Below are 8,634 nucleotides of genomic sequence, written 5' to 3' on the forward strand. Positions count from 1 at the left end.
CACTGTGCTGGTCACTGAGACTCGGGGTCATTGGTTACTGCAGCATCACCTGCCCATCCTGACTGATGCTCTCCAGGGCCTGGAACACGGATCCAGGGGACACTGAACTCAGGCCTTCGCCCAGTAGGGCAGCCACAGCACACACCTGGGCATAGGTTACACCTCTACCGAGGGGCCCTCCTAGACTGAGCTGCCTACAGACATGTCAGTGCATCCTGAGCAGGAGCTGGTTCTCAGAGGCTTCCTGGATAGATCAAGCCCCACGAGGTAACTTGAGGAGTAGGACCTTGGGGCTCTGTCCACCAACAGTTGGCACGGTGGCTCCCGGGTGAAAGGTCCATTTGGCATTTCTCGATCTTGTCTGTATTTCCAGACAGCTGAGACTGTTCTGAAAACAACTCAATTCTGGGTTTCATCACCCACAGATTTTGCTTTTCCATGGTACGAACGCTTTACAGTTGTCAGGGCCAAATTAGGAGAATGCCAAAAGAAAGGAACCATTTGGGTCATTCTTCAGGGCTGTACCTTGTGTAACAGGCCCAAGAGGAGAATCTAGAAAATAATGTCTTCAAATATAACCCTGAAAACATCTTCTCTGAATTTATACAAAACTTACTAAATATGAAACATACAACCACCTGACTTCAGCAATTTAAAGCTGGTGTGCGGATTACAGTGGATTATGGGGTGCCAGGGATCACTGACAATGAAAATCCGTTAACAGTGCTAAACACTCAGCCCAGCCACAGTCTCCACCGGCCAGCGTGTTAGAACAACTCCCCTTTGCAATCTTATGCCCAGAACCGTGCTGGGATGGTTGCCAGAGGGGCTTCTTTCAAGTTTATGAGCAGACTGAGGCAGTACTGCAACTTTCTTTTCTTTTCTCCCTCCTCAGATCCACCTGGAGCAAGGACTTTCCAGGTGGCTTATGCCCCAATTTATTTTTAAACTGATCTCAAGTTCTTCCTTCTATCCCAGCTGCCCAGACTAAACTTCCTGTTGTGGAACTGGCAGGTGCAGCTGGGGTTAGACTGGGTTTTTTTGTTTGTTTGTTTTAAATATAATTTTAATTAATTTCAGAAAGGAAGAGGGAGAGAGAAATAGGAACATCAATAATGAGAGAGAATCATTGATCAGCTGCCTCCTGCACACCCTCTACTGGGGATCGGGCCTGCAACCTGGGCATGTGCCCTTGACCAGAATCAAACCCGGGACTCTTCAATCCACAGGCCGACGCTCTACCCACTGAGCCAAACCAGCTAGGGCTAGACCAGTGATGGCAAACCTTTTGATCTCGGCGTGTCAAAATTTTGAAAAACCCTAACTTAACTCTGGTGCCATGTCACATATAGAAATTTTTTGATATTTGCAACCATAGTAAAATAAAGACTTATATTTTTGATATTTATTTTATATATTTAAATGCCATTTAACCAAGAAAAATCAACCAAAAAAATGAGTTCGCATGTCACCTCTGACACACATGTCATAGGTTCGCCATCACTGGTCTAGACTGTTCTTTTTTTTATTGTGGTTGCTTGTTTTTAATTTAATAAAGTTTTATTTTTCAAAATGTACAGCTGGTGGGACCTGTTGTTCACACATCTTCACCAGTAGCTGGGGCATCCCCACCCTTGGTGTTTCTGGTGTAAATTAAGTGAGCTCTGTGCTTTGAAACTAGTTTAATGAGTCCTTTACTAAGGAGCTCCTGTAGGGCTGCCCTGGCCAAGGAACCACGGACCCTCAGTCTCTCAGAGACAACAGCTGGGTTTATGAGCTTATAGTTGAAAACTTCCTTACAGAGTTTGTCAGATGTTGCTTTGTCAAACAAGACTAGGTTGTTGAGCTTGTCCTGAACTTTGCCTTTGGACAACTTCTTCTTTTTGGCCTTGCCCCAGATTCACTGGGTCTTTGTCTTTCTTGGCCAACTTTCCAGCATCTTTCTTCTTCTTCTCCTTGGGCAGCACAGAGAAACTCAAAGCGCAGCTGCTACCACTGCAGCCTCGATAAGATGAATGGGTTAGGCCAGTGGTCGGCAAACTCATTAGTCAACAGAGCCAAATATCAACAGTACAACGATTGAAATTTTTTTTGAGAGCCAAATGTTTTAAACTTAAACTATATAGGTAGGTACGTTGTTATTAACTTAATTAGGGTACTCCTAAGGCTTAGGAAGAGCCACACTCAAGGGGCCAAAGAGCCGCATGTGGCTCGCGAGCCGCAGTTTGCCGACCATGGGGTTAGGCTCTTCTGAAGGAAGAACTCGGACCCTTCCAGGCAGCCATCAGGTCATCCACATACTGCCCACCATGTGGCCTCTGAACCTCCAAACTGTAATGCCACACCCACCATAGAGGTAACTGAGGGCACTTCACAGTTTACCACCACATTCACACATTTAACTTCTACGACTGGCAAAGCAACCCAGCCCCACAACTCTACATTAACTCTGCAATTACATCATCAGCCATTCTATCAAACCTACCTCCACACAGAATGGACCTTGACCTGATGGGGTTTTATCTCCTGGTGAATCTGCCTGTACCTGGCACACTCAGGATCTTCCTCTGGATGTTCTTTGGAAAAGCTGCCTCAGGATCTCACCTGGATGTGTGGGGCACCCTGTGTCACCCCAGGTCTGTCCTTGCTGCTCTCTACGAAATGCTCAGCAGTCGGCAATCTATGACCCCGTGGTTGAAATATAAACAAAAAAGAACACTAGTTTGTGGCGTGAAAATTATGTGAAATTCAAATTTCAGTGTCCATAAATAAAGTTTTATTGGCACACAGACACCCTCAGCCTATGGCTGCTTTTGTGCTATAAAAGGAGAGTTGAGTAGTTGTAATCAAGACCATGTAACCCTTCAAAGCCTAAAATACTGTCTGGCCTTCCACAGAAAATCTGCTGACCCCACTCTCAGGGAGGGAATTCCTGCCAGGCAGCCGAGGGGCAGCCCCACCCACCTTCCCATCTGCTGCCCCCATGGTGTGGAGCCTGGCTCAGCATGGCTGCAGTTCTGGGTGAAGGCGTGGAGGAGGGAGGGCTCTGCTCACACCATTCTCTAATTCAACATTCAAGTTTCAACTAATTGTCAGTGACATGTGACCCTTCATGATTCAGCCTAGGACAGCTCTGCTCCGTGTGCTCTGAGGCTGGGCAAGTCGATGGTCCTAGCCTGCGATGGAGGGCATGGCCACCATGGCTGTCTGTTGGGGCTCGCTCACTTCTACTCAAGGTCAAGTGAATGGAAAGTGTCTAAAACAGTCATTTAAAGTCTGTTGTCCTTTTTTTTTTTGTATTTGAAAGCCTAATAAGCTACAGGAGAATTCCCAAATGCGGGGGGCGGGGGGGTGGCTATGAAAGTCTTGGGGTGTCCCTATTGTGTGGCATGTTAGGGAATGATGGCTGCACATGGGAAGTGGAACACAACCCTCGCCACCTGTTGTATGATCACTTGGTCTGTACATGGGACAAAAGCAGCTGCAAGCACTTTTTAACTCCCAGACCAAGGCCTGCCGTGGGCACAGGAGCCCATCACGCCAGCAGCGACCAGGAAGTGACTCCACCTTACAGTTCACTTGCTGATCCTGCAGTGGTTGGTCAACAGACCAAGTCCTGCCCTCAGCAGACAGAAGACAGATCTGGCAAGATGAGAAACAGGCCACAGGGCCCAAGGGGGTCCGAATGGAGGTGCCAATGAAGAGGAGGCTGGCTAGGCAGTGGGCAGTGTCCCCAGGGCCCAAGGCAAAGGTGATGGTGGTGGGGGTGGCGGGATGATGACACCACATGTAAATGTCACCTGGAGTTCTATATTGGTTTCATAGTACAAAGTCCCCAAGATTTCTGCACATCTGGTTTCTTCACATGTAAAACAGGAAAATTACTAAAATCGAATTCATCAATTATTCCACCATGGTAACAATTTATTTTATTTTAAAAGGACTTTAAAGCTTTTTTTTTTAATACAAAAGGCAAATTGACAATGAGATGTTGGTTTTCAAGGACTTTGGCTGACTTTAGTTCTTTGAAGGTATTTGATAAAAGTGTACAAGACTGTTATTAACCACAATCAGCCCAGACTGGGTTTCTCCTGCCGAATGTAATTTCAGCTGGAAGTAAGAGTTTTGTCTGTTCTAAACCACGGCTGGACCATAAAGATTATATCAACTTAAAACATCTCCTGTACTCCTAATTACATCAAACTTAACTTTCTACACTGGGCCCTCCATCAAGACCTGGTCCATTCTTTGCTGCTTGATTTACCTGAAAAGCCCTTGGTCAGGAAAGGAAAGTGCTCTTGAAATGTGTCAGCACAATGAGATGTATAGTTTCTCAAGCATAAAGAGCAAAACTTATTCTCATCCTCCAAGTGTTCTGTTGTCCTTTTTGGTTCACATCACTGTTAAAATGAGCCACAACAAACCACTTCAAAAACAGACTAAGTTCCCTTTTGTCTGAGTCCAGCTGCTTTGCCAGCGTCTGCCTAGCATCCGGTCTTCAGCCAGCACACCTGGCGTCCCCACACCTTTCCCATGCAATTTCCAACAGAGAAACAACTAATTCCAGTTGATATTCTTGTGGGAGGGTTGAAACTAATTTTTCTAAATTGTAGATGACAGCAGATTCCACTGAAATCAACAATTACAGGTGTGATCCTCCCCCCCTCCCCACACACACTTTCAGATTACATGCCAACATATATAAAAAGGGAGTAGGTACAAAAACGTTGAGTGGGAGTGTGACACTGTATATCTGCACTGCTAGTTTAAAAATGTCACCTAATGTCTTTCTTAAGCATTCTGTGGGCAGGGGTCCCGGCCACAGCTGGGATGTTACAGCTGTGACTAAAGTCAGGAATCGATCTGATTTGGGGTTCTTCAAAATGGGAGTACAGGAATCCTAGAAAAGTCCCTCTCAGACTGGCAGTGTTTCTCTGCTTGATGGTGCCTTTAAGGTACCTGGTACCAAGGTCCTAATTTGATTTTAACAATTAAGGTAAGGAAGACCCAATGTATGGCATTAATGGAAAAGCACAGATGGGCATGCGCTTTAAATTACCCATGATTCCTGTGCTTTTCCTAAAGGACCTCATGCTTTAGACTTAATCGTTCGTTTCGGTGGGACAGGTGATGACTGCTGACCCTGGGCTGAGGTTGTCTGGGAATTGGTGCTGATACTGGGCTGAGGCTTTTTCAGGAATTGGTGCTGGACCTGGACTGAAGCACCTTTGTTTTTTTTTCCAGAAGGAGGATGGAGTGAAGGCTTCAAAATTGCATGTCTGGCTGGGAAAGCTGTGCAGGAACACCTCAGGAGGCAGTATGGGAGTGCAGGAAGTGGCAGATGGTAAAACACAATTTAAGGTATTTTATGGAAAATGCAAACTCTATACACATGATAATAACCAAAAGTTATTCTAATGAGAAACCTATGATGTATGTATTTGGAGTGCTAAGTAGTCCTTTGCATGGCCTCCCTGCCCAGGAAAGCCACCAGGCAAAGGCAGGCCTGGCACGTAGGCTATACATAATGTGGATAGGCTCCTGACATTTCCAATGTGGGGCACAAAGAGGGACCGAGAAAGACATGCGCAAGAAAACTGTTGGGGATCCTGAGTCTAAAGATGAAGCCAGAACCTGGAGCCCAAACCCACACTCAGAATGGGCATGGCAGGAGGCTTACCAACTGTTGGTAGTCCAGAACAGGGGAACTCTGATGCAAGGAAGCAAAACATAGCATGGAGGAAAGGTGTTGGTGCAAACTGGAAAACCACTGACAAGAGGTGTAATGCCCAGTGGTGGCCAGGCTCAGTGTACAAGCAGCCTGGACCTGGCAGAGACCTAAGAGTGGGCTGGCTTGTGAGGACAGAGGGGGTGTCCACATTTGCTGGGGGCTGGCTGCATGCTGTGTAGTCGGCATGTCTGCACAGCATGGCTCTGAAGTGCTCCCACCGGAATTATAGCACCTAGCTTAGGAAGGGAGTACAGAGACACCCAGTTTATGAGCACCCCCATCTAGGGTTGGGACCAACCTTTACGGTTTACAGTGCAGCACCAGGAGGAAAAGATACCCCAAGTCACAGAGTTCCCCAGACAATTTGGGTTTTCAACTGTGGTCCTGGCATTACCTCTCTTTCCCCCCTTCAAAGTGTTCCAATTTGGACAATAAATAATATGGCCACTCTGCTTATTAGATGTGGACTTCCTTGAGTCCATAAAGTGGTAATTTCAGCTCAAGTGACCACAGGTTAATTACCCCGTATTTTCACAATTTGCTTCTCTCCCAACTGGTCTAACCTTTGAATGAAGGGCGGGAGGCAAATGACAATAGAGATGATTGAGAGGTAGAAGTGAGTAGAAGTGAAGGTGAGTGAAGAGTCAGGGTAAATGAGGGTAGAGGTGGGTGAGGGTGGAGGTGAGTGGGGAGGAGGTGGGTGAGTGAGGGGAGAAGTGAGTAAGGGTGGAAGTGAGTGAGAGGTGGAGGTGAGGGAGGGTGGAGGTGAGTGAGGGGTACAGGTGAGGGAGGGTGTCCTTGAGAAAAGATGGAGGTAAGAGGGAGGTGAGGGAGGGTGGAGGTGCGTGAGAAGTGCATAAACCTATTGGCTGGGATTTTAAGGTTTCTCTGTGATGATGATAATAGCAACCTTAATGCCTCAATTAAGAAATTGAATAAAGAAATTTCATACAGCCACTTAAAATGAATGCAGATCTGTATAAAATGAGTGGCATCCATGACATAGTAAATGAAAAAAGCAGGTTATTAAATAGCATGTAGGGTGTGATCCCATTGTTAAAAATGAAATATATTCATATGTACATAGAAAAAACATGGATGGATCTACCTCATAATATGCAATTGAACTCTGAATAACAGATTTAGAATGTCACTTTCTGTATTACTTGATTGATTTTTTTTCTCTTCTTTCCCAGTGAAATGAGCATGCATTAGTTTAATAATTGGAAGAAATGTGCTATCATCATTTTGAAAAATTAAGTGCCTTGGAAAGAAAATGAAATTAAACGTTCTACCATCGTCAACATCTTCATGGATTTGTGTTTGTATTTCTGCGATTGTGATTAGGAGATAGTCTGAAGACTGAGCACACCAAAGGGATATCCCTGTAGGTATTTCTAAGCATACCTTTTGCCACCTGCATAGATACTCAATGCATTCCTTAATACATCACACCATACACTTTAGTTGAATGAATAAACACTGAAAAGTGAGACTGACAAGCAAAATATTGCAAAAGATGAACAGTTTCATAAGGACTGGAAGAAGTCATAACAATGGAAAATAATAACTTCCAATTTCTTCTTCTTAGATTTGGATTAACTTGTGTTCAAGGTGATTCAATGGATCCTAGAATCAAGGCAGAGCAGGGCAGGGGCTAAGTCACTGTGAGCAAAGTCCCCAAAAGGTGTTTCCCATCAGCTTGTCTACACCATCTCTCTCCTCTTCACCATTGTTGCCTTTGGTGGCTGTCAAAGGTAGGAGGGCTGAATGATGCTTCCCCAGAGCACACACCATTGCTTTTTTGTCCATTGCTTGTTCACTGTAATAGGACATTCCTCCACAGATACGGAACAGATTACTGGTTCTTAGACAGGTTTCCCAACCTCCAACCTGGCTTTGATGACTTTAACTATGATTCAGGGGAATTGCTTTGGTCCATACAAGACAATGCCAATTCAGGGACCATTCCAAATTTAGCAATGGGATGTCACTCATACGAGAGGAAAGTTGGGATGCAAGAAGGCAAGGCACCCAGATTAGCAGGAAGGCTGAACAGATTTGTCCTGACAGCTGCAATAGGTGCCTCAGGAGCCATGTGACAAATAGGAATGATCTAGCATTGGACATTAAAAGAAAATCCAACAAACATTCAGTGATCATGTATCTGGTCCTCAGCAGGCAGGGTGTGAGGCAAACAGGGTGTGACCTTCTGGGCACCACAGCCCGTCTGTTCTCATCCCCCTGAGAGGCAGAGAAGCACCAGCAGCAACCCCATAGGCCTTCTTGGGAGCCACATTCAACCTGGATGTCAGGTAAACAAACAGACTAAAGAACAAAACACAAAGGCGGTCCTCAACCTAAACCTGGTTGGCTGCTGAAGGTGTTTTGGCAGAGCCTGGCTTCCCTGTTGTTCCTTCTGTAGCCTCTGGCCTGAATTCCTTTCCTTGCTGCTAGCAGCTTATTCCAGCTCTGGCACCAAGATTTTACCAGGCAAGTGTTTAGATCTTACGGAGAAGTGACTGACTGTTCATTCTAAAGGGACAAACACAGTCAATTTAGGGGCTTAATTTCAGCCCCTACATGTGAACATCAAGCCAGGAGCTTTGGAGCAGGACTTTTGGACAATTTTTTCCTTGAGATCCATAGGGAGCTGAAATGGGGGGAAGAGAGGGATGGAGAACAAATTAAAAAGATGAGCAGGTCTAATGGCCTGGTGACTACTTAGCCCAGTGGTCAGCAAACCGCGGCTCTCGAGCTACATGCGGCTCTTTGGCCCCTTGAGTGTGGCTCTTCCACAAAATACCACATGCGGGCGCGCACGTACAGTGCAATTGAAACTTTGTGGCCCATGCGCAGAAGTCGGTTTTCGGAAAGGAGATAGACGAAACAAGTATACAAGA

The 8,634-nt window shown here is 45.7% G+C and overlaps 1 pseudogene; it reads right to left on the reverse strand.

Annotated features, from left to right (window-relative positions):
• Window positions 1-1,597: 1,597 nt before the first annotated feature.
• On the reverse strand, window positions 1,598-5,917 carry LOC106728377 (annotated as a pseudogene).
• Between the last annotated feature and the right edge of the window lie 2,717 nt (window positions 5,918-8,634).

Source organism: Myotis brandtii, unplaced genomic scaffold (assembly GCF_000412655.1).
Source record: "Myotis brandtii unplaced genomic scaffold, ASM41265v1 scaffold115, whole genome shotgun sequence".
Lineage (NCBI taxonomy): Eukaryota > Metazoa > Chordata > Mammalia > Chiroptera > Vespertilionidae > Myotis > Myotis brandtii.